Raw genomic sequence first — 26,187 nt, 5'->3', positions numbered from 1 at the left:
GTTAGCCTGTTTTTAAAATAAAGTTGTATTTTTCTTATTAATTTGTTGAGAGTTTTTATATAGTCTACATACGAACCTTTTGTCAGATATGTCTATTGCAAACATATTTTCCAACACTGTTGCTTCTTTAGCCTTTTCCTTGTTTTTTGTTGCTGTTGAACAGCAGTTTTTCATTTTAATGAATTTCAGTTTATCCATTTTTTCATTCATGGTTTGGCTTTTTGTATCCTGCCTAAGAAATCTTTGCCTACCCAAAGGCCATAAAGATATTCTCCCATGTTATTTTATGGAGTTTTTATTATTTTAACTTTGACATTTAGGTCTATGACCCATCTAGAATTGATTTTTTAGTTTATAGTTTGAGGTAGCAATCAGTCTGCTGCCTGGTTCCCCCATGAGTGTCCAGCTGATCCAGCACCAGTTATTAAAAAGACGTCCTTTTCCCCATTGCGTTGCAGTAAATCAGGTGACTGGAAGCGTGGCTGTCTGTTTCTGGTCTCTCTTTTCTGTTTCATTGCTCTATTTGGCTTTTCTTCCTCTGATGCTATAACTTTTAAATGGCTCTAGTTTTATATGGTCTTGTTTTATGTTGGTGTTAGTCCTCTAACTTTGCTCTAATTCTTCAAAATTTTCTTTGCTGTTCCTGGCTCCTTTTGTTTCAGATTAAATTTTGGAATTAGCTTGTAAATTTCCACAAAATAAAGTGCTGGCATTTTTAATGAGATAGCATTGAATCTGTAGGTCAGTTTGGGAAGAACTGACATCTTCACAATATTTAGTCTTCCAATCTGTGGACATGAGCCACCCTTCCATTTATATTTAGGTATTCTTAAAGTTCCGTCAGTAATTACACTTGGTTTTCTGTGAGAGGTTTTGCACATTTTTTGGATCAGATTTAGTCTTAGGTACTTGATGTTTATTGATCTTAATGTAAATTGTATCATTTTTGCTTTGTGTGTGTATGTGTGTGTGTATGTATATGTGTGTGTGTGTGTGTGTGTGTGTGAGGAAGACTGGCCCTGAGTTAACATCTGCTGGCCATCTTCCTCTTTTTTCTTTTTCTCCCCAAAGCCCCAGTACGTAGTTGTATATCCTGGTTATAGGTCATTCTAGTTTTACCATGTGGGATGCTGCCACAGCATGGCTTGATGAGCGGTGTGTAGGTCCGTGCCCAGGATCCCAACTGGTGAACCCCAGGCCACCGAAGTGGAGAGCATGAACTTAACCACTCGGCCATGGGGCTGGCCCCTAAATGGTATCATTTAAAAATTGTTTCCTAGAATGTAAAAATATAATTGACTTTAGATATTGACCTTGTATCTAGAAACCCTGCTAAATTCACTTATTAATTGTAATAGTTTATCTGTAGCTTCTCTTGGACTTTGTATGTACTCTATCATGTCATCTGTGCATAATGACCATTTTGTTTTTTGCTTCCCAGCTTTTATTTTTTGTTCTTGTCTCATTGCACTGGCCAGGACCTCAGTAAATGTGGACTAGAAGACATGATAGCAGATCTTTGATCCTTTCCTTTAATTTCAGGGAAATCTTAGAGAATTTCAAGTGTGATGTTGCTGTGGTTTCCTGAGAGGTTTTATTTTGTTGTTTTAAGCAGCTGAACTCTGCCTAGTATTGGGAGTTTTACCCTGTGCACATGCAGCATAAAAATACGTGGTTTGAAATCTATTATCTTATTTTTGTTCTGTTCTTTGTACTTTTTAATTTTTTAATTTTTTGCCTTCTTTCAGATTAATCAAGTATTTATTACCATTAACTTGTGAGTTACATTCTTATGTATACAGTAGAGATTATAACATATATCCTTAACTTATTGGTATCTATCTGAAATTAATACTTTTATGTTTTTCTGGTCAAAAATAATATTGCAAGGATCTGGTAACACTTTAAGTCCATTTACCCCCTCCTGCTTTTTGAGCTATTGTGGCCATATTTGAATTCTACATATGTATTTAAACTCCACAAGACGCTATTGTTGTTCTTTTCCCAGTCAACATTCCTTTAGATTTACCTGTATGTTATACTGTCTTGTACCTTCCATTCCTTCCTGCATTGCCATGCTTACATCTGGGATCATTTTTCCACTGTCTGAAGAACTCCTGTAGGATTTTTTAAAAAAAATCATGGATCTACTTATAATATCTTCTCTTGGTTTTTGGCTGAAAACATCTGTGTTTCTCCTTGTCTGAGTATAGAATTTGCAGTTACTGGTGGTTTTTCTTTCAGCACTTCTGACTTCCATTGTTTCTATTTGAAAAGTCACTATCAGTTATTATTTTTTTTAAAGGTGATATTTTCATTTTATTTATCCTGTTTGGGATTTGTAAAATATCTTGAATTTCTGGCTTTTTATTTTTGGCCATTTTGGACAGTTTTGGACCAGTATTTCTTCAGACATTGCTTCTGGCTTATTCCTTCTCTTCCCTCTTTTTGGGACTCCAATTATATGTATTTTGCTCCTTTTCATTATATCTTTTTACATTTTCTCCTGTATTTTTGCTCCTTTTTCTCTTTGTACTTCAATCTGCATGTTTTCTTTTGACCTTTCTACCAGTTCACAAATCTCTTTTGCTTTGTCCAGTCAGCTGGTGAACCCATCTTTTGAATTCTTAACTTTTCAGTTATTTTATTTTTTAGTAATAGGATTTGCATTTGATTCATTTTCTAGATTCAGATTCTCTTGTGATATTCTTCCTGTTTTCAAAGATATTTTTTATAGCAGTTTTGTAATAGATAGTTCCAATGTTTTTCTCACATCTAGATTTATTTCTGTTGTCTTTTGTTTTTCAGACTTTTGGTCTCCTTTTCTGGCATGCCTGGTAGTTTTTAATTGAAAGCTGGACATTATGTAAGAACAATTGTAGAGGTCTGGATGATATCTTCTTCCACATGTCTTATTCCATAGAATATTCCATATTCTTCCACAGATATATTAATATCCTACAGGTAGAGTATGGACACTTCACATTAATCTCATTGAGGTTTGTTTCTAGATTGCCCATACTCATGGGCATAGCTCTTCCAGAGTCTTACCTGAATGCCTGAAAGATTCTTACATGCAGAGGCTGGGCTGCTGGCTGGGTTCTCACTTATCCAGAGGCAAAATTTGTGCCTCAGCAAAAATACTAGTTTTATAGGTCATAAACCTTTGACATAGCTTAAGAACAGTTGAAAGTGCTATTGTTACATATGTACAGGTGAAACTTTTCTTATGATGGATAAGGTTAGGTTGGCTGTCCATCTGTCCCTTGCCAATGTGACTCTTTGCATCAATAGAGTCTCTGTTTCAGTCTGTAGTTATTCGTTTTCACTGGTGGATGGATAGATGTTCTCTATTTTTAGGGATTAAAAAAAAAACTTCCGTGTTAATTTATTGTCATCCACCTTATAGTCCTATTATGATTGCCTTTGCCCTCACTTTTGTAAGAATGGGTTTGGGGATGGAAATTTCTTTAAGAAAGTCCTTACTCTGTTATGATTAAAGCACATATTTAAGTGAATTCTTGTTTTCCAAAATCCATTTTTACTTTGAGCTTAAATGGTTTCACTGACTCTTTTCTGGCTTTTGATGTATGAAATGAACTTCCTGTTCCTGTTTTTAGAATCTCCCTGTTCTGTGGCCTTTAACTGACATTTTCTTCCAACCTGCTCCTAGGTGAGCCAGTTGATAAAAATACATACAACAGAGCCATTGTTCTGGGGCAAAATCTCTTGTATCTCTTAAAGTTTGGCATCATTGTAGCAACTCCAGGAGACCTATGTTTTTCTGAAAAGACCTTATTAAAGTAAGAAGAGTTTAATGATGGATGCGGGAAAATGACTCTTTAGGACATTATGATCTCAAGCTGCTAATTTTTTAAAATGGAATTAAAGTCTGCTCTTTATAGGTTGCTCTGGAGGAGTATTGGTGAATGTATTTTAGGTGCTAGAAAAATCCATGAGATAAATTGCAGCTTATCCCAGTTTGCATCATTTACTGATAATCTGGCTGTATTTTGTGGTAAGAGAAAGTGAGGGAAGAATAAAGAAAACCATTTAGAGGTTTTTAGCAATAGGCTTTAAAGGGAGTGATTTAAAAATGGTAATTTTCGTATGTGTATTGATACATAAGTTTACTTTTTAAGAGATTTAATAATTTTAAAAATTATTTGTGTCTAGTATAAGTCATTCATTTCAAAATAGTCCCAGCAAGTTGGACATTTATAGCTTGTATGATGGGTATAGAGCAGACTTTTGTACTGGACTTAATTATTAATGTCTGCCATCCAGATGGCTAAAAGTAGTCCAAAAAAAAAAAAATCAGGAATGTTTATATAACATTTAACTTAAGAGAGAAATATTTTCCAAGAAAAATCCTTGATGCTTTTAATCAGTCAATGCTATTGCATGTCACAATTTTTTTAAACTTAAGTGAACTTCTGAATTATCAAGAGTAAATAATTTCCTTTAATATTTTGGCAAAGTCTATTTTTTTTTCCTTCTAAATAGTGTCAGGCAAGAGTTTGGGTATTTTTTATGATGCTTGATTTTCAAAGTTATTTATTTTAGGTTAGTTTTATTATGCCATTTCTCAAGAAATGTGTTTTGCTTTATAATTTTTCACTTTCATACTGGTTTTCCCTAACCATTTCTTTTATTAGGAAGTTTTTCTTAAAAACTTACATTTGAAATTGAAATGCGCATTGAGTATGGCACGATGTTCAACATTTTCCTTTGTTCTCCTCACCCTAAATTTTTGTTATTTCCCATTGCTCATCATATTATTATAAACTCATCACTCACTGTTAAGAACAACATGTTTGTCCAGTGAAGTTATTGGGGGATGGTTTGATATACCTACGTTTGCGTTTAACTTTTTGCTTTTCCATTTTTCTTATTTTCCTTTTGCACGCTGCCTTGAATCAGATTTGCCTGCACATTCTGTTCATCCTTCAGTCCAAAGCGAATCGCTCCAGGGAATTAGAAGCAGTGGGGGATATAGTCCCCGCTCTCAAGGATCCTACAATGTAGGAGCAGAGAGGAAGCTGGCAACCTAACAATGTTAAATGGGTCTAATCGATGCCAGAACGAGAGAATTGTGCAGCTTTTGAGGCAGGTGGAGTCGAGGAAATTCTACATCCCACCAGTCAGGATGGGCTTTCTGGCATCTTAGATGAGCAGATAAGGTGAGGGAGAGACAGGTTGGGGGAACACTACCAGCAAATGAACAGAGATGAGGAGGCATGAAGTATGCCCAGGTGGCACCAGGCAGCCAGGGCTTTTCAGAGTGTCGTCATCAATGCACCAACCAGCAAGAGGGGAGCAAAGCCCAGTGGGAGTGGCTGGAGGTTTTCTGCAGTGTCAGTTTTAGAGCTGTTTGCTGTAAACACAAAATGTACTTGGAGACTTGTAATTAATCTTAACAATTGGTAGGGGTTTTAGCCTTCTCTTTCAGTATATGTCAGAGCATTTCAATATAAAAACATTTAAAAACACTCACCAGTTAGTATGACTGGTGCTCCAGCAAGATGCAGCGTGTTCACTTTGGGGCCTTCTTCTCCCTTCACCCCCCTGCACGCTAAACCTTTTGGGGCCCAGAGTAGAGGATTTATAAAGAGGAAGAAGGGAGGTTACAGGCTAAACCTGAATGTCATTTTAAGGCATTTGGATTTCATCCCAGCGTATTTAACTGATTGACTTTAACAAACGTTTATTGAATGTCTGGTTTGCGGTAGGTGTTGAGAATATAAATATGGCTCTTGCTTGGGGTGGGCCCTACTTTGAGCAAGTGAGTCAGACCACGTTAGGTAGATGACTCCAGCTGCGACATGGAACATGGTGGTGAGAGTGGGCGAGGGGCAGAGAAGAACCTCAATGAGAGAAGCGGGGACCATGTAGTGAGTTAGTGCCATGGTCTGTATTTGAAATAATCGTTATTCAGAGCGATCTGTGTCCAATATGGTAGCCACGTGCCACATTGAACACTTGAAACGTGGCTAGTGGGATTGAGATGTGCTGTCAGTGTAAAGTACATAGCAGATTTCAAAGACAGTATGGCAAAAAGAATGTAAAATATCTCATCAGTAGTTTTTCGATATTGATTACATATTGAAATAATAATACTTTGGACATATTAGATTACATAAAATATATGGTTAATTTAATTTCACCTTTTTTTAATGTGGCTGTAAGAAAACTTAAAATTATATGAGTGGCTCACATTATATTGTATTGGACAGCAGTGCCCTGAACTAAGTGACAGCTGTAGGAATAGAAAGAAAAGGATGGACCCTTGGGAGGAACACATGGCACTGATAGGAGACAGATAGAGGCTGCTTTAGACTGTAGAGGCCTCCAGTGGGATTCACCATGAGGTCATTTGTATTCATCCAAAGTCACCTGCTTCTGTCTTTTTACTTCACCTGTTTCAAATGGTCTGCCCATGCCATAACTTCTCCCTGCGCAGACATGTTTAGGGTGTTATTTTATAACTGGTCATTTACCATGGGTATAATAGATGTTTAAGTGCAACATCAAGTATGACCCAAGGTGCCACTTCTTTGCGCTGTATAGAGTCTGGCCCATGCCTGGCCACTGAGGATCGGGGAAAACAGTCCGTCAGAGATGGCTCAAGAGATTTTGCATTTGTGTGACTGGAACTGTGGTTGTATTATTAATAGAGAGAGGGACGTCACTGGGAAGAGATGATTTGCAGGTTGGGATGGTGAATGATTGATTTTTAAGCTGGTGTATGTCTAAGAAAGAATATTAAACATGCAGCTGGAGTTGTGTGGCTGGGCCTCTAAGAGGAGGGGTCAGGGCTAATATGGCACGTTTGGGAACTGCACTCATAGAGAGAATGGAGTGTGGGAGTCACCCTGTTATTATGAGGATAGAGACCCAAGAATTAAACTCGCTCTGATTTAGCTTTCATGCTTCGGTGTCAAAGCTATGATTTTAAAATCTGAGGCTCTAAGCAAAATTTTGAAAATCCTGTTTCATAATTCTGCCTGTTCAGGGTTTTCTACCCTTTCTGCCCCTGTATTATTTTCTACCTTTAGAAGAGGGCGAAATGTGGGAAGCAAGTTTGTGGGAAAGAATGTCAGCAAAGATCCTGAGCCATAGATATGACATATTTACATTTGCTTTGGTCCAGGATGCGCCAGATTTGTGCTCCTTAGTCCCCTTGTGTGGACACCCAAGGCTCACACTTCAGGGAGGGACTGCAAGTTATAAAGGGACAACCTGGACCTGTGAGAGGTCCCTCCCTTTATGCATATATATATATGTATACATACCTATGCACATACATACATACACACGTATGTCTGTGCATGTATATGTGCTTGAAGTTAGTAAGTAAAATTCCTCACAGTTTAGAAAATTCTTGGCAAACTTGCATGCAAGATGTGTGTTACATACATGTTGCACATGTGTCACATACGTGTCACACATGCCTAGTCATGGTTTCCCACCCCAATGACCCTCCGAATTGAAAGATGGTTTAATTGGCTCTTCTCTGGAGACTTGTGCTTCCCAGAGGCTTCCCTCGTTTATGTCAGTAGGAGAGAGCCATCTAACGACTAGAAACATGAAACCTTTACTCCTGAAAAATTGTTCTTCCTTCTCGGGGTGCAGCTTTTTCTCTCCTGGCTGCCCTCATTGAGCTCTTCTTTCTTTTAAAGGTGAGCTCCCCCAGGCAATACTTGGAAATAATCCCTGGAAGGCAGGAGTTATCAGGACCTGCGTGAGAGGAGAAATAAACAGTCAAGATCACTGTGAATTTTCAATGTGGAGAAAGATATGGGGGCAAAGACTTCTTTAGGGGTCAAGCTCTCCGTCCTGGTCACACTCTTTGTGTCTGTGAGGTCACCAGCTGGAATCTTGGTTTGCTGTGATCAGGTGCTGATAAGCATTAACTGATTAAAATAGCAGCTAGCGTTATTGAGCACTTAGTAGGGGTGAGGTCCATTGTAAGCAGGGCTTGTGTATTAACTCATTTTCTCCTCCCAAGACCATGTGGAGTCATACTATTATTATCTCTGTTTTTAACTGAGTCATAGGGAGGTTAAACCATACAGCTCATCGTTTTGAGCCAGGACTCAAAACCTATGCCAGAAGGTGACTGCTAATGACCACCCTATACTTCTGTAAAAGAAAGGTCTTCTGTAGGAGCCATCAGTGAACTGAGCTGGTCTGGAAATGAAGTGTTAAAGTTGTTACTATCAATACACCTTTGTATTCGTTTGTTGGTGCCGCTTTCATGCACTGCTCCGTTATCTTGTGGGATTAAAACCCTTGTCTTATGTTCCTTCAATTAGGAAAAAAGATTATATTATGCCAAACAGAGAATTGCATTTTACAGCTGCCCCTGCTGCAGTCCTGTTGGGTTTCAAGTTCTCAGCCCCGTAAGGTGAACCAGCAAATGCTTGGCTGAGCAGATGCCGAGCGCTCCTTAGCTTCTCTGTGAGTTTCTCCTGTATATCGGGAGTGTCCAGTTGGACGCTGCCCTTGTTATAGTTCATTACTTGAGGAATTTAATAGAGAACATTTATAAGTTATGCAATTTACATGTGAAATAACCGTTTCCATCCACACCTGGTGTCAGGTGACATTTTGCGTGTCCTGGCTGTTCTTATAAAGCACTAGAGAAATCACAAAAGCTTGAATAATGTCTAATTGTTTATGAAACAAAGACTGGATGTTTTAGCAATTTGCCAGATGACTTAACTTCTATAACTACTTGCATATTTTCTTTTTTTGTGAAAGTTTATAATGACTTGTAGCCCATCCAGAATGATGGCTTGACCCTGCATCAAGCATGCAGAAGTGTCCATTTTTGCCATGAATGGAGATTCAGAAGTTACAGATAGCTGTCAGCAGTTACAGCTTTCATAACTAATTTATTTGTGGGCTGGAGAATTGGAAGAATAAGCAGCCTAAGGGTTCTATGGCATTTACGTACATGCTTGAAGTTAGGTAGTAGTAAAATTTCTCACAACCATGTAGACATTTCCCGATAAATGTATGTTGAAGCAGTGGCAGGTGGCAAGCCAACAGCCACGTGACAAGTCCTTGGAATCCCAGGATCCAGAATGTGGTTGGTGGTGCCCACCCCGTGCTGTTCTCAGAGCAAGTGGTCAGCCCTCCGTCGGCACTTCCAGGCTTGCTCTCCATGATCTCATCCAGGATTTAAAACAGAAACCCAATGAGCAAGGGCCGAGCTCCTTTTTAGATGAATCACGTAATACCTCCCATTCTGTCCCCTTCTGCCTTCTCTGCTTGTGTTGGGGTGTGAGCTGTTCCCTGATGGTTCCGTGGGGGTGAGAATGTGAGTTTCGGAGGGAGCATGTCTGTGTGTTGCTGGGGAAAAAAAGAGGAGCTGGTATGCTGTTTACAAACACTCACAGGTCTTCCCTTTCATGAAAAACAAAGTGGAATGTCCCCTATCTCTGCTTCTCTATTTCACTGCCCAAAGTGTCTAGAGACAGCAATGGTTTGTTTACTCACTGGGGAGTAGTCCAGCTCCCCACTCTCCAAGACGGCTGTCTCAAATGCTTTCCCTCAGCATTAGTCCCCTTGAACTCTCCTGGTAGACATGGGACTTTTGTCCATTTAGGCCTCAAAATCTAGTGTGTGTTTTATCCTTACAGCACATCTTGTGCGGACCAGCTACATTTCAAGAGCTCAGTAGCCACATGTCAGGAGTGGTATTGGAGAGCGTGGCTCTGAACACTGATGATTTCACTCTCCACCCTGGTTTCCTTTGGCTTCCCCTACTTCTCCCACTGGCCAAATGTGAATGCCTTGAGAGTCTGGCCCTCAGTTCTTCCTCATCTGCCCACACTATCTCCCCTCTGAAGGTCTCATTCACAGCCAGCCACCAGTTCACTGTAGCAAGGACTCTACCCCAGTGCCTTGTCTCCATTTTCACCTGATGCCCCATTGTTCTCTGAAAGTCAGCTTGTCCAAAATCAAATGCATCCGTATAAAGCTGGCTTCTCTGCTTTCGTCCATGCTTCTTTTATTTTCCTGGCTTCTAGTGTTCCCTCTAATTTTATAAAGCTGTAGAACAATCAGGTTATGTAAGCAAAACGCTGTGAATACTAAGAACCAGGAGCTGAGGGTATTGTGCACATTGAATGGCACTTATAAGAAAGTCCAACATATTTAGTGACGTGAATAATTCTTATAAGCAGCAAGGTGGCTAGGTATATGTAGCTATTCATGAGCATTAAGGTCATTAGTGCTTTTTTTCATGGGCAGAGCAAGCATTTTGGGTAGCAAATGGCAAAGTTGGGGAGGGAGTCGCTTATGGCCCTCTTTCACCTCCTTGCTGCTAGGATGCTCCCCTCTCATCATCCCATACTCCGGTTCTGTTCCTCGGAGCTGGTCTTGCTGGGTTGGGTCCCTTCGCTGTTTCCAGTTTCACTGCTTAGGGACTGGTGCATCTCTTTCACTCAGGCATTCCGAATGCGCTCTTGTCCCTTTTCAGTTCTCAGGGAAGAAAATTAAATTAAGGGCTGATTTGGGGCTCATTATAAGGTGAAGTTAACTGCTGATTTCACCCGCTGCCCCCATGCAGGAACCGTGAAAAGAGCTGCCTGCAGTGGCAGGCCTGGCACTCTCCTGGACCGTGGCCTCTGAGAGCCTGGAATAACCTTGTCACCAAAACCGTATCCTCCAAATGCTGAATGATGTTAGGAAGGCACAGAACTCACGTTGCCTTTTTATAGTCATTATTCCGTATTTTAAAAGAAGGTATTTCATTGAATTATCTTTCAGCAAAAACTATTCAAGGGTGTTATTGTCATTTGTGTTCATTTTCAGCACGATTTGTAAAACATGAATTCAAATTTTATTTTCTCTACAGGCTTACATAGTAGAGAGCATCTAATTAATACAAATTTAGAATTGATCTCTAGGGATATTAGGATAGTGTTTACAGTGGCTTTTCCCCCCAATAGAACTATTTTATAAAACATTAGACCATCTCAGCTGCAGGAAAGAAACTGTGGCTTGGTGGGAAAAATAAGGTCTTCAGAGTCAGAAATATCTGGGCCAATTCCTGGTTCTACTATTGGGGAGGTTACTTTAACCTCTCCGAGCCCCTCCCGTTTTGCCTAAAATGAAATCTACCCTATAAGATAAAATTCTTAACTTGCTCAATAAATGTTTATTTCCTCTCTGCTGTTCCTGGAAGCTGGAGGGGGGAGAATGGAAGCAATGGGAAGAGTAATGGACTGAAGCCATAGGGACTGCAGCTGCTATATTTTTGCAATAGTGTAATGATGTGTGTGTGTTTAATCAGATTGCTTTCCTAATATCAATAACCGAGAGCATTTGGAGTGAAATGCTCCATTACTCGATTTCAGTTAGGGGACAGTATGAAGATGATGGAGTCCTGGGGACATGAGGGGAGAGAACTCTGGGGGGAGACAGCATGTGGAAAGGGAGAGGCAACTTCTGACATCTTTAATCTAAGACATGCTCTGTTCCTTCCTGTATTGGTGTGCTAGGGCTGCTGTGACAATATACCACAGGCTCTCTGGCTTAAACGACAGACATATATTTTCTCATGGTTCTGGAGGCTGGAAGTTTGAGATCAAGGTGTTGGAAGGTTTGGCTTCCTCTCTTCTTGGCTTGTAGATGGCCGTCTTCTCTCTGCCTCTTCACGTGGTCTTTCCTCTGTACGTGTCTGTGTTCTAAGTTTCTCTTCTTGTGAGGCCACCAGTCAGATTGGATAGGGCCCACCCTAATGCCCTCCTTTTACCTTAATTACCTCGTTAAAGATTCTGTCTCCAAAGACGGCACATTCTAAGGTACTAGGGGTTAGGGCTTCAATATAATAAATTTTGGGGGGACATAATTCAATCCATAATGCTTCCAATCTTAGCAACCAGGATTTTTTTTTTTTAACTCTTCTGTGTTCTGGATTCATCCTTTCCTCCATCCCCATCTGTTACCTTTAAATTATTAAGGTATCTTGGTGGGAAAGAAAGGAGAGGTGCTGACCGCACGAGGGAGCTTAAGCATGTTGGTTAACTAATCCCGGCGAGGGCTTGCTTAGGGGAAATCTATTTCCTACGATATCATCGGTACCCTGTGCAGGGCAGTGAGTGGTACAGGGTGGCAAGGAGCACATTGGTCAGGGCCACACTGCTTTCCTCTGTGATGCCAGGAATGTTGGGGCTTTGGGAGGAGAGGAGGAGAGGTCAAAGGCAGGGTTACAGTTTGAATGTGTAAAGGCATGAGCCTTCATTCTCCAGCTGCAGTGGAACCAACCTGGCTAAAAGCAGTAAAAGTTATGCTTTTTAATTAGATGGATGACAATGGACAAGTTAATACTAAGCCCAGAGGAGTATGAATTGCCTGTATTTGTGTGTATATATACCCACAACTCTCAAATTATTGTATTGTGTCTTGTGGCGTATGAGTTCTTCTCTTTTCAGGCTGCATAGTGTATTTTCATGGCCAGCGGCCATGGAAAAACTCTTCTCAACTTGCACTTGTGGAAGCTAGGAGGACTGCTGTTACTTAAAGCTTTGATCCCCTGCGGGAGGGACTGCTTTAGGGCAAACTTTAAATTGCTGAATTTCTTTTTTCCCTGACTAGTGGCTGTTCCTTCCCAGTGGCACCTGAGCCAGCATCTGGGCCAAGAGAGTGATGTGCCAACCAGTCTTCATTCGCTGGGCTGGGTTTTTGTTGAGCGTCTTTATAGCAGCAACTCTGTCACATACTGTTCTGGTTCCAGGTTCAGCCTCAAGGTTAAGATATACTGCTCTTGTAGCTTTCCTTTGCTGCTGCTGGTTTTTTTTTTGGTAACCTGGTTACCTGCCTGTGATGAATCGTCTGATTTTCTAGTCTGGCAAAGTCAGGATAAAAAATGTAAATGTTTTTGTTTAAATGGAGATGCAAAATGCGAGAAGCGTAATGAGTAATGATTCGCTCTTGAAGTACCATTTGTGGATGTGGATTTATTCCTAATACCAGATGCGCCGGGACACATTCTTTCTTTTCAGCCCACAGAGATGTCAATAAGCAGAAAATGGTGTTCACGCCTTTTGTCAGAAACCAAGTGCACAGAAGTGAAAGTTACTGCATCTCACTACATTCTTGGATTTGAGATGTTGACAGAATTGTTGTCCCTCTCTGCATCTGGGCGGCCATCTTGGGTTTCTCTTCTCACATTCCTCTACCACAATGGACTTGGATGTGTTTTTAAAATGAGCTTTAATAGGGGCCAGTCCTTTGGTGTAGTGGTGAAGTTCATGGGCTCTGCTTCAGTGGCCTGGGATTCATGGGTTCGGATCCTTGGCGCGGACCTACGCACTGCTCATCTAAGCCATGCTGTGGCGGCATGCCATCTATAATGTAGAGGAAGATTGGCACAGATGTTACCTCAGGGCCACTCTTCCTTACTAAAAAACAAAAAAAGCTTTAATAAAAACTTGAGATCTCCACTTAGCTTTATGTGGTTTTCATCTCAGAAATTCTCATTATTTAGAATAGAGAGAACATTTTAGACCACTTAAAAAAGACAGTATTCCCTGCCATTATTCCTCTGTGAATGCTGGCTTAAATTAGTGGTGTATGTGCCACCCATTTGGTATCTGCTGGCACCAGCTGAGAACTGTGCCCAATAACACCTTCAAATTTAGAAATGGAATGAGGGCTACATTTGCTATTTCTGTCTTTCAGAGAATGCTGGAAATTGATGTAAATAGATGGAAGACGTGATACTCACTGAATTTACTCCTTCTCAAATTGTTTGGGATGAACTCCCTATAGAGACGTGCCTGGCATATATGCCTGGCATGTACGCATGTATGGGTTGGTGGCCTTTGGTATTTGGGCAGAATGCAGATGGTTAGTGAGGTCCTCCTAGCCACCGCCACACCCTTTGTGACCAACACTTGTGTCTCAGTGCCTGGTCAGGAGAGGTGGAAGCAAGTACTAGTCCTGTCCTTTTCTTCTTGTACTTTCCTTACAGGAGTGGACCCTATTCGTAGGTTCCTTCACCAAATGAGTCAATGTGTATTGGATGTCTGTTAAATGTTGGGCACTGGAGTAAATGCTTTCCTTGACCTGTCACCCCAAACTCCTATGCCATACATGACAAAACGAAAACAAAACCCAAACCAGGGCATTGGTGTTGTACCTGACTTTTCTAAGGTTAATCTATGATTTATCATTCATCTGTGTTTTTGGGTTCCATGACATGGCAAAAGATTAAATGAGTGATTCACAAATTAGCCTACATTGGTTTTATGTTGTTGTAGAAAATATTGGAGGGCTAAAGTAAGTTTTCTACCAATCAAGTTAATTCTTTCCAGCCTTGTTTATGTGGTAGCTAGTATTTTTCCCATAGTACTTAAATATGTTTAGCTTAAGCTGTCATGTGAAAGATAACAAGATATGGCTCATAATATCTTGCTTTTGAACGAGGTAACAATGGGACAGTATTCTGAGGGATAGCATTTTATTGAATTTCAGTTAAGAGTTTTTGTATTATTTATAAAGCCAAAATAACCATTTCTTGACTGAGTTTTTACCATAACAGAAATGTCTGTTTTGTTCATAAATGCAAACCAACCTGTGTGGGTTCCACAAAGCTGAACCTCTCATCCTTGGTTTAAAAATAGCCCCCAGCTGGTGGAGAGGCACCCTCTTGCTTTCTGCCCTTTTCACCTGCCGAGACTTATCTTTTAAGTATTTCAGCCCTCTTAGGAGTTCTCTGCTCATTCTGTCCATTTCATCTGCCTCCAACTTAACCCATTCCTAGTGAGGGAACTTTATTCGAGAATGGATCTCAGACTAGTTTTTCTTAGATGTAAATGAAGAAAGCTAACATCTTGGTTGGCATATTTGAGAATAAGCAGAGCCTTTTCTAACCATCCCTTTAATTGTTGAATTTTTAGAAGTATTTCCAAATTAAGATAGTGATGTAAAAAATAACCATTTCTTTTCATATACTGTTTCATTCCTTTTGAATACATTTATTATTGGAAATAACTTTTTTGTTCGGTCTCATACTAGTTCAAATTTGTCACTAAGAGCTAGTGAATCAGTAAGAAGTAACCAAAAAGCCACATGAGTTTAAAGAAATAAGCTACTAAGAGTGAGTTAAACTAAAGCGTATCATGTCAGCTTTGTGTATGACCTCGCATTTTATCACCAAAATCCCTCAAAGGAAGCAGTGAAATCCACACTAGTTTTAGTAAATGATAATTGCATATTATCTTAATAAGAAATATGAAAAGGTAAATAGCCTATAGTTCAGAAAAAGAATTCACATTCCTTAACTGTTCTCAGGATATCTCACCTGATGTTGAACTGCATAATGCAAATATAAAACTTCAGTTGGTAAGACTATATATCATGAGTTTTTGATTAATCCCTAGTCCTTCAAAACATTGCTCTTAATTGGGTAGTGTGCAGAGATGAATTTATAAAGTTGGTATGGTAGACAGAATAATGCCCCCTCCGCCAAATATCTATGTCCATTATCTGTGGAATGTTACCTTACAAGGCCAAAGGGATTTTGTAGATATGATTGAGTTAAGGATCTTGAGATGGGAAGATTATCCTCAGTTATTTGGGCGCATTCAGTGTAATTACAAGGTTCCTTATAAGAAGGATCCAGGAGGGTCAGAGTTAGAGAAGATGTGTCAATGGAAGCAAAGGTCAGAGAGAAAGATTTGAAGCTGCTCCACCACTGGCTTTGAAGATGGAGGAAGGGGCCACGAGCCAACAGACTCTCTCTTGGAGCCTTGAGAAGGAGTGTAGCCCTCTCAACTCGTTTTAGACTTCCAACCTCCAGAACGATACGATAATAAGTTTGCATTTTTAAGCAACTTTGTTTGTAGTAATTTGTTACAGCAGCAATAGGAATCTAATACAGCTGGGTATAGAAGAAGGATGTTATGATAGCCACATTTAGTGCAATTGGCTTGAATGGTTTGAGGCTTTGGGTACCCTTGGTTATAAATGACTGTCCTCTCTGATCTTCAAGTGAAGTGTAGTCCGTTATTTGACTCTTAAAAGTGAAAAAGTTTTCAGTTGCAGGAAGATCACAGAAAGAATATTTTACTTGGCCAGGTGTTTCAAGAGGGAGGTTCAGTTTTACAAAGGAAGGTTGGTGATGAAGCACAGGGTCAAGACCTGCTGTGACAGTTACAGCCGATTGACTTGAGAGCATTGCCACATGTGCATCACTAAATTTGAGTTACTGGTGAAACAAAGATTATGTACTTGTGTTTGAGCTTATGCATTTACTTTTGGAAAAATCTTCACATAATATTTGTGTAGAGTAAGAGCTTTGGTTGGTGAAGGAGTTATTGTTCTGGAGGAAGATATTCATAGATGCTGAATTGAAAATGTGGCTTGGTGAATGGCCTGAACTTGGTGAATGGAAAGAACTGTGGGATCCACCACCTCTCTTAACTACTGGGGGGCTCTGTGAACATCTAGAGAAACAGTCGGCAGCTGCTGTAGTATGAGCTTCATCATCGGGCAGGTTGTTTCTGGGTTCTGATTGAGGGATGGAAACATGTTTTTGTATCGTGATGGTGGACTTAGGCTCCTGTAGGAAATGCTTCACCTGAAGAAGGGTGCCTTTCCCAAATCTCTGGTGATATGGACTCAAAAAATGGACAGAGCTGGGATTGTTCTTCTAAGACCTGTTCTTCAAATCCTAAACCATGGCCAAAGCTGAGGTCCCACTTTTCTTTCCTCTGAGCCTTACCCTTGTTGTATAAATCCTAGACCTGTGCTGCCTAGTATGGTAACCATTAGCCAGAGCATTGCTAAATGAAAGGCCCCCTGGAAGCAGAAAGCACAGCTTTTGATGCCAGGGTTCTTGGCTAAGAAGATGGGAACATGGAGAGAGGAGCAGAGAGTCAACAGGGGATGGGTTAAAAATGGCAGTATGTTTTTGACATCCATATGTTTTTTTCCCCTTTTATTTTGTCCTGTTTTTTCCTAACCCTCTCTGGTCTTGATTTGGCATGAATACAGCTGGAATGATAATTGCCTGATCAGAATGTACTGGGGAACCTTCATAATACTGATTTCCGAGGAAAGCAGTCTTTCTAGAAAAGATGCGCCATCAGGATGTGTTGTATATTGGAATGTAGTCTGTCCATGTCTGGGTTAATAATGGGTTACTGTTACCTGGTAGCATTGTACAGTCTTGTTAAGGTTAAATGAAGGAATATTAGAGCTGGTTGAAATGTCCTTAGACAGAATCTAAATGGCCTTTTGATACCTTAAAAGCCCCTCAAATTAAAAAAAAAAATTGTTTTCTTGAGAGAGAACATCTGCTGACTTCTCAGGCTTTGCATTTTCTCCTCTGTGTCTTTTCATATGCTATTCTGTCGTATAAAATGTTATCCTATTTGAGATCATGTTCTTTAAAATATATGTAAAAATTCCTTTATATGCAAAATACTATACAGATATAAGACTGTTACCATGCTCTCAAAACCTGTTCAAAACTCACTTCCTTCATGACATTTCTTGGATAAGTCCCACTGTAGTCAAATTGGCCTCTCCCCTCTACATGCAGAACCTTGCTTGACTGTCACCAGAGCAGCAGTATATGGGTACATATACAGTCAGCCCTCTGTATCCGCACATTCCACATCTGCAGATTCAACCACCCATGGATTGGAAGGCTTATGATGGTGTGTCTGTACTGAACATGTACAGACCTTTTTTGTTTTTGTTTTTTTTTTTGCTGAGGAAGATTACCCCTGAGCTGACATCTGTGCCAGTCTTCCTCTACTTTATATGTGGGTTGCTGCCACAGCATGGTTGATGAGTGGTATAGTTCTGTGCCCAGGATCCAAACCTGTGAACCCGGGCCGCTGAAGTGGAGCTTGCTGAACTTAACCACTATGCCACGGGGCCAGCCCCCAGACTTTTTTTTCTTGTTGTTATTCCCTAAACAATACAGCATAACAGCTATTTACATAGCATTTACATTGTATTAGGTATTAGAAGTAATTTAGAGATGATTTAAAATATACAGGAGGATGTGCATAGATTATATGCAAATACGATGCCATTTTATGTAGTGGACTTGAGCATCCTCAGATTTTGGTGCCTGAGGAGGTCCTGGAGCCAGTCCCCAGTGCCTACTGAGAGATGACGATATGTCAGCACTCTGTAACAGCGCTGTCCTGTCGAACTCTTTGTGATGATGGGCATGTTCTGTATTTGCACTATCCAATACTATAGCCACTAGCCACATGTGGCTGTCAAGTCCTTGAAATGGGGCTAGTGCCACTGAGGAACTGAATTTTAAATTTGACTGAATTTGAATTTAAATAGCCACATGAGGCTGGTGGCTGCTGTCTTGGACAGCACTTCCCAGGAGCCTTGCACGTTGCTAAACATGTTACATGGCTTATGTCAAGTAAACCTCAGACAACCTCATGAGGTAAATGTTATCCTAATTTTATAGGTGAGACTTCTGAGGCTCAGAGAGGTTAAGTACCTTCTTCAGGCTCTAGCTGCAAATTAAAATGTTGGAAGGATCATCAGTGTTTCTCCCTTTGCTAATTTCCCCTCAGGTTCTAGAGGGTGTGAGTTGGAGTTCCCCCTGGGCCTGTCTCACTTCATAGCCCTTGTTTTTCCGCTCACCGTGTGGATTTGTGAACTGGATGGCAGTTTTAGTGGGCTGGCAGTAGAGAAAGGAAGCGACGTCATGGTCCATCTCTCTTTGGGTTGGAGAGCAGCAGCAGCAGCGAGTGGGTTAGGGGCTCACTCGATGGGGGCCAGCTGAGGGCATTAGATGAAGGAAGATGGGGGGGCAGGAGAGACCCCACAGTGAGGCTGGGGCTGAGAGAAGAAATATAGAGGACCAGAAAGAGGGCTGTCTGCACAAAATCAACATGGCGAGTTAGCTGGGGTTGCCATTAGACCACATGTCTCTAGGCAGTTACCGTGTTGAAAATAACGTCATACAGGTAGCAAGCCTTTTCTCCCGTCAGTATTTTTTCCTTAAAGTTTTAGAGACAATGAAGGGCAGAGGGCATGTCAAGGATATCAAAGATAAAGTTTGTGTATTAATCCTTTTTCTTAGGAAGGGAAGCCTTGGCTTCAACTATGAAACTTGGAATTATGTAAGCCAGAGTTGGGCACTGTGTGTTTTTAGGATTTGGTCTTCAACTGAATACTATAAATACTCTAAATATGTACCACATACTCCCGTGGCAACTTCTGTGGGGCCGTGCAGCGCTCTTCCAACAAAGATAATCTAGAAGTTATGGGACGACCATCCTCCCATGCATGTAGGCAAAGTGTAACATTTTGGGGCTGGCCCCGTGGCCGAGTGGTTAAGTTCGCATGCTCCGCTGCAGGCAGCCCAGTGTTTCGTTGGTTCGAATCCTGGGTGCGGACATGGCACTGCTCGTCAAACCACACTGAGGCAGCGTCCCATGTGCCACAACTAGAAGGACCCACAACGAAGAATATACAACTATGTACCGGGGGGCTTTGGGGAGAAAAAGGAAAACATAAAATCTTTAAAAAAAAAAAAAAAAGGTGTAACATTTTACTGGGTCCATACTTGAAATCACCGTGCCTGAAGTCAATTTTTGTAGCCGAAAAGTGCTGTACAAAATAAGAGGGTTATTTATCATAATTTTAGCTGACAGCAGGACTGACTGCTGAAGCCTCTTTCTCAGTAAAAGGAAATGCCCAGTAGGCAAGCTACAGTGAGTGCATCCCTCTAGCCTGGTAACTGGAGATCAAGGAGCTTCCCTTTAGTGTTCAATCTGCGAGGAACGCTTTGCTTTGGTGAGGCTTTGGGAAATGTTACCAACCAGCCATTGGCACACACTGCTCCCAGCTGGGGAGAAGTTATATGTGAAGGATACCAGTCAGAAAACAAGATGGCAGGTAATAGGCATGTAATAAGCTACTCATTGCATGGCTCAACCTGGCTCAGGCAGCAACTCAGATGAGAGGAATCAGCAACAAGAGATAAGGATGTCAGCTAGATATACAAGGAAGTGGATTTGGGGTTGACCTTGAACCCTGGGCATTGCAGGCAGGAGGGACAGCATGAGCCCTGAGAAAACTGGGTTTCACTTGAATCATTCTACTAGAATAGTTTTCCTTTTTCATGCAGAAGTCTGAGTCTTCATGTGAATTATTGTGAAGAACAGAACTTATAAACTGTCACAGGAAAATGGTGAAGGTCATGACCTCAGGGATCCTGAAAATTATTTTGTGTTTTCATAGACTTTTACAGTCCTGGATTTATAGGAAGGATGAATAAAAACCAGATTTGACAGTCTCTTCCTTCCACAGAGGGGGCATGCCTTTTAGTTTATGACATTAAGCAATGCTCTATTTCAAATACTTTCCACTGAAGAAAGAGTGCCCTTTGCTGTCCTATTGCCAGTCTGGGAAATCTCTTTCTGGAGTTGTTTTCTTTGGGATTAAATCACATGGCACTCTTTTCTCCAGGTCTTGTCATTGTACTTCAGACACTCTCACTTTTCCCCTGTCATTTCTAAACTGTGAACCTTTTCTTCTGTATTTTTTTTTTAAGCCAGAAACGAACACTTCTAGTGTATGGTTCCTATGAGAATGGTTTCCTTACAGCACCATGTGGAAGATAGCAAGATCTGAAACTTAAAGTATTCGGGACCACAGTGTTTTCAGTTCCAATTTCCCCAAGCAGCTTTGCCTTTTGGGAAAGGAATATACATTGCTATCTTATTTTTTGAACCCCAGTACCAGTATTTGGGAGTAGTGTGGATTATCATGGTAGTCATTCTACCATCTGTAACCTGCTTCACAAAAAAAAGTATCCGAAGATACTTAACTAAAAAATTAAGGCTACTAAAGATTTTACCACTTGGACAACAGGTGAAAGTTCCAGAAGGGGAAAAACTGAGCTCTCCAGCGTGTTTGGAACTTGTCTTGTATGACCTCGCCAATAGGGGGCAACATCTCCTGCCCCCTTTAAATCTGTGGGGGTGTGCTGTGCTCCAGAAAGCCTTTCTCCTAAACTCTGTTGAATTAGAAGTCTTACGCCCTGAAGGAATTGGAGCTGAAGTCCTGTCCCACAGTCTGTGGTGGGAGTAGAGTCCCAAGTGAGAGCTGTTCAGCTGCACTTGTGATTTTAGTCTATTTTAGTCTAGCCTGTGTGTTCAAAACCTTACTAAAATTGGGATTGACTAATGGCCTTCTTATAATTGAGTTGATATGAGCTTGAATACATATTTTCTTTTCTCTCTCTACTTCTGGGTGGCTCATATTCCAACTAGTATGATTCAAGTATTCCAGTGCAGTGAAGGATCCAAGCTATGTCCCTTAGGTAGATAAATAAATAGAGAGTGGAATTCTTCAGAACTGCCAGATCTTTTCCATCAGCACTAAACTCTGAAAAATGGTACAGAGATTCAAGGCCTGCAGTTAAAAGGGGAAGAGACTGAGCTGTTGACCTAAGGAATCCAGGAGAATCTATCTGTTTGGGTCTTCATTCTTGTGTATTAATGTTTAATAAGGAAGTGAACCCCAGATGACAGAACTGATTTTCTTTTATTGGGTGACTGTTGAAATCTATTCCATTGCTTAAATCAGGTTAAATCAGAAAGAATTATGTTTCGTAAGTCTGGCCTCTGGGTCTCTGGTATATTTACAAAGATTTCTACTTAATACATAGTTCTGTTTCTCAGGGATCCTCAGGACACCACCCTTGAGTATAAGAGATCGACAAGGATAAGACAAAAGGAAACTATCTTTTTTTTAGATTTTATTTTTCCTTTTTCTCCTCAAAGCCCCCCGGTACATAGTTGTATATTTTTAGTTGTGGGTCCTTCTAGTTGTGGCATGTGGGATGCTGCCTCAGCATGGCGTGGTGAGCGGTGCCATGTTCACACCCAGGATTCGAACGGGCAAAACCCTGGGCCGCCGAAGCGGAGCACACGAACGTAAGCACTTGGCCACAGGGCCGGCCCTGGAAACTATCTTTTATAATACAGTCAAAGCAGCTTTAATTGTATTAGGCAGGGAGGATATGGGCTTAAGTAAAAGACTTAATTTCACTCCTTCTTGGACTTTATTTTTTTAAACCAAGTATGATAATATTCCATGTATGTCCATTACCAGTGATGTTAGTAATCGTCAGTCCGGCTGGAGTCCTGGAGAGGGAGAAACCAAGCCTTCCGTGCTGTGATCTCTTGGCAAGTGAACGCCCCCAGTCCTGTTGGCCTTTATGTTGCACTGGTTTCGTGGGTGCACATTTGTATTTTAGATAAATATATTGGTCATGATCTGAATTTCCAACTGAATTTCCTTTACCATTTTCTTTAGGTAAATGTATGTGTTAAAATTTTTGTACTTCAAGATAAAAATTAAGATCAACTCTGATGGTCTCTTTTCCCATTGGAATGGTAAAAATTCAATTATTCATGTATGAAAATGGCATTTAAGATGTTGAAAATGGAGAAAATTTGGAAGGGAAAGTCACTTGTGCTGTAAAATTCCTGAACACAGAAGAAGGGCCAGTGACTCAATCTTGACTGAAGGGGGGATCCAGGAGACTTGGAGCAGACCCTGCTAATTCTTCAGCCAGGACCTGACACAGGCTCTCTTCCCGCACATCTCAGCCATCTCTGCTCCGTGTGCCCCATTACACATGATGCTGAAGGAATCTAAAAACCACCGAAGTTCCTTGTCTGCTTGGACTCTGAGTCACATTACCCCCCTGATGATTAATGGTTGTAACAATCATCTTTTAACAATGAGAAAATAATGTGAACATTAAGGGGAAAAAAAAAAAAGAATGCTATAGCAATATAAAGACAATATTTAGGTTAATTCAGCCTACCTGGTCAGCAGAGGTTGCTCTGCTCTCCATGTTCCAGAACCACAGACGGCCAGCCAGCCTCAATGGCTTCTTTTATAGCTCTCTGCTATCGGTTACAAGATGAATCCAAGGACAGGGCATAAATATATAAGGACAAATTACAAATTGAAACTCCCACTCTGTACTAGGAAATTGTTTAATACCATATACTCTATGGTGGATCAATAGAACCTTCTTTCACTCTAAAAAACATTGCATTTGAAACAAATATTTAGGTATTTATTTGGGGGGGGGGAAGCAAGGAAGAGGTGAGTATTTAGTGCCAGTCACTGTTCTAAGTACTTATTTAATTTTCCCCCAAATATTATAAAATAAGCACTCTTATGTTTTTCATTTCACAAATATTGAAACTGAGGCAGAGAGAAATTTTGTAGCTTTCCGCAAGGTTAAGCAGCCCATTAGAAGCAGAACTGAATATGAACCCAGGGCAATGGGCCTCAGAGCCTGTGCTCTGAAGCTCTGTGGGACAGTCTGACTTGGTTCTGTCCCTTCCTGGCCTCAGTTCCTGGATTAAGGTAACTGCCACCTCTGTACCTTCCTTTTTGGGCCCCTCCTTCTGCCCTCGCTAACAATTTAGGTTAGAAATGGGTAAGTTTCCATTTTTCTTGGGTCCCCATTGGGACAAATCTGGAACTTTTCAAGGAATGCTTACTGAAAAATAAGGGGTGGGAGGATGGTATGAAATTAGAAAAAAGAAAATGGGAAGGCAGGGAAAGAAATAGATGAGGTTAAAGAGCATGAATTTCTTTCCTTCATGCTTACGTCGTTCGTCGAGCCTCACCTGCACGCCTCTGGGCTTTTCAGGGAGTTCCTGGTCTAGAATTTAAATGGGCAGTTGCTGAGTGATGGGAAGCTGGGGCAAGAAAGGCGTTATATGGCTGGAATTCTTGGGGTTTTCGAGTCAGCCACTGATTCTTACTTTTGTATGGGTCCCTCTGAAGTTTTCCTGCTCCCTGAAGACAGAAGATACTTCCTCACCTGGAAGGTCCCGCATCTTCCTTGCCTGCTGCACTGACCTCTTGGTCACCCCTTCATCCCGTCTCTGCAGGCCCCAAAGTCTCCCCTTACCCGAGGCTGATGCTCTCTGCCCCATGGCTTGTGACCCCTCCCTTCCTAAGCTGACAGAGGGGTCCAGGGGGCTGCTAACTCAGAGCTGCATGACAGTGCTTCCTTTCAGGGTCCAGCAGCTTCCCGTTTGGTGTCTGACCTACCTCCTAAAGGCCTCGTCTGTCTGAGGGACAGCTCTCCATTTTAGCTCATTGGTAGAGCTGGCGTGACTTACTGGTCCCCAGCTCAGTGAATAAGCAAGTTCAGACGCTTGGCTCTGGCCGTTCTGTTCTCTTAACTCAGCCCTTTTATGCCTCTGGGGAAATTACCTGCCGCATTCCAGCTACTACTTTTTATAAGCTAAAAGAAAACCCTAAGAAACCTCATGAACAAAACTGTTTTTTGGTACAGTTGTAACAATATGCTATCTCACCATTAGTAAGGGAAGCTATCTCCTTAGAGTAATGGTAGTTGTTTTTTTTTGAGTAAGATTAGCCCTGAGCTAACATCTGCCACCAATCCTCCTCTTTTTGCTGAGGAAGACTGGCCCTGAGCCAACATCCGTGCCCATCTTCCTCTACTTTATATGTGGGATACTGCCACGTCTTGGCTTGCCAAGCGGTGCCATGTCCGTACCTGGGATCCGAACTGGTGAACCCCAGGCCGCGGAAGCAGAATGTGTGAACTTAACCGCTGCACTACCGGGCTGGCCCCAGTAGACTTTTTTATGATACACAAAACACAGTTCATTTGTATTTCTGTTTTTTGTTCCTTTAGTTAATCATTCAATTAAGTGATATTTATTGAGCACTTATTAGGTTCTATAGAGGTCAAAAACAAACACGCACACAGTGAGAGTGAGAATTCCTGCTTGTATACTGTTTTCAATCTTGTTTAAAGTACATATACACAGAAGAGGTATAAGGCAATATCAGATAAGTGCCACATGGGCCTCCACACAGGTTTATAAATATCACACAAAGCTTTATTTGTACAAAAGCAAAAGCACGCACCTCATCATTAATAGAGGAGTTTTTGCCCCACACCCTAGGAAGCTCTTAAAGAATTACACAAAATGCACTTTTCATCTATTTTTCACTTTTTTCTGTTTTTTACTTTTTTTGTCAATCAGCTGCTTAATATTTACTAAGTATTTCTTCTAGGCCAAGGTGGAGGAAGGTGAGATTTCAATCTTGTTTAAATGATCATTCATAAGAGGTGAGTTAGTGAAATAAGGTGGTATCGGATGAGTGCCTTGTGGACCTCTCGACGTGATGTTACAGGAGTGGGAAGTCAGAGATCGCTGTGGGTGAAGTCTTTGTGGTAGACTGGGCCTGAATGGGCCCTTACAGGTAGACAGGATTTAGGTAGGTTGATGGGGAACAGGACAGACAGGTGGGGAGAATGCCCACAGGTAAGAAGGAGTGGACAAGGGACGAGGTCAGCCCACCCAGAGTCGAGGCTTTGTTTAGGGAAGAGGCAGTACTGTTTAACCTGGAGAAGCACCCAGGAAGGTCAAAACCATATATTTCTGTCCCCACCTCCCAGCCTGTATGCATGCGCACACACATAGAAACACACCAACAATCCTTCCGTAGGTAACGCGTCTTCTTTCTAAATACAAACATGTCCAGGAGGTTTATTCTTGCTGCTCATTTAAAGTAGTTAAATATCAGTGAGGCAGGCCGCCCAGGGCATGGGACCTGACCTTAGCACAACCAGTCAGAGCCTGGCCGGGGACTTTGAACCTGCAATGTAAGTGATGTGAAGAGTTGGGTGGGGTTGGGACAGAGCCAAGTTCGCTGGTGCTGGGGTATCCTATCTGTTCCCATGTGGGGCTGTGGGCCTTGTTCTGGCCACCAGCTTCCTGCCCACTTTCCAAGCCGGGTTCTCTAGTCTCCCTGTCAATTCTGTGAGCTCCCATCAGCATTCCAGCTCAACCGTTTTCTGTTGTTTGCAACCCAGAACTCTGACTGGCTCTCTTTGTTCTGATTGTCTCTCTGTGGTCACCCAGGCCTTTCCTGGTCTACGTTATCCTGACTGAAGTTCCTCAAGGGTACATAATCTCTTGTGGCCGTAACTCCGTCTTCAGTGCAAGCGCGTTAGGTGAGCCCCTCATCATTTCTCCCCTGGACTAGGAAGAGGCTTGCCTCTCTCCAGTCCATCTCCTACCCTTGTTGTTTGTAGTAGGTCCTGGAGGGAACAACAGTAATCTGTCATCCCTGGAAGGTGCCTGCTTGTGGCTTGGACTT

The 26,187-nt window shown here is 41.4% G+C and overlaps 1 protein-coding gene and 1 long non-coding RNA gene across 3 annotated transcripts in view; one reads left to right on the top strand and one right to left on the bottom strand.

Moving 5' to 3' along the window:
• RYR2 (ryanodine receptor 2) overlaps positions 1-26,187 on the top strand; it is a 689,571-nt gene that overhangs the window by 18,552 nt on the left and 644,832 nt on the right. The window lies entirely within an intron of this gene.
• Positions 22,548-24,185, bottom strand: LOC139074887 (uncharacterized). 2 transcript variants are annotated; one of them, XR_011524789.1, is made up of 3 exons: positions 24,100-24,185; positions 22,850-22,934; positions 22,548-22,673 (listed from the first exon to the last, which is right to left on the bottom strand). It is a non-coding gene; the product is annotated as an uncharacterized lncRNA (long non-coding RNA). The 2 variants fall into 2 exon arrangements; XR_011524788.1 differs by lacking the exon at positions 22,548-22,673 and adding an exon at positions 22,714-22,753.

This window comes from Equus przewalskii, chromosome 1 (assembly GCF_037783145.1).
Source record: "Equus przewalskii isolate Varuska chromosome 1, EquPr2, whole genome shotgun sequence".
NCBI lineage: Eukaryota > Metazoa > Chordata > Mammalia > Perissodactyla > Equidae > Equus > Equus przewalskii.
This window is presented reverse-complemented; position numbering and strand designations above follow the sequence as displayed.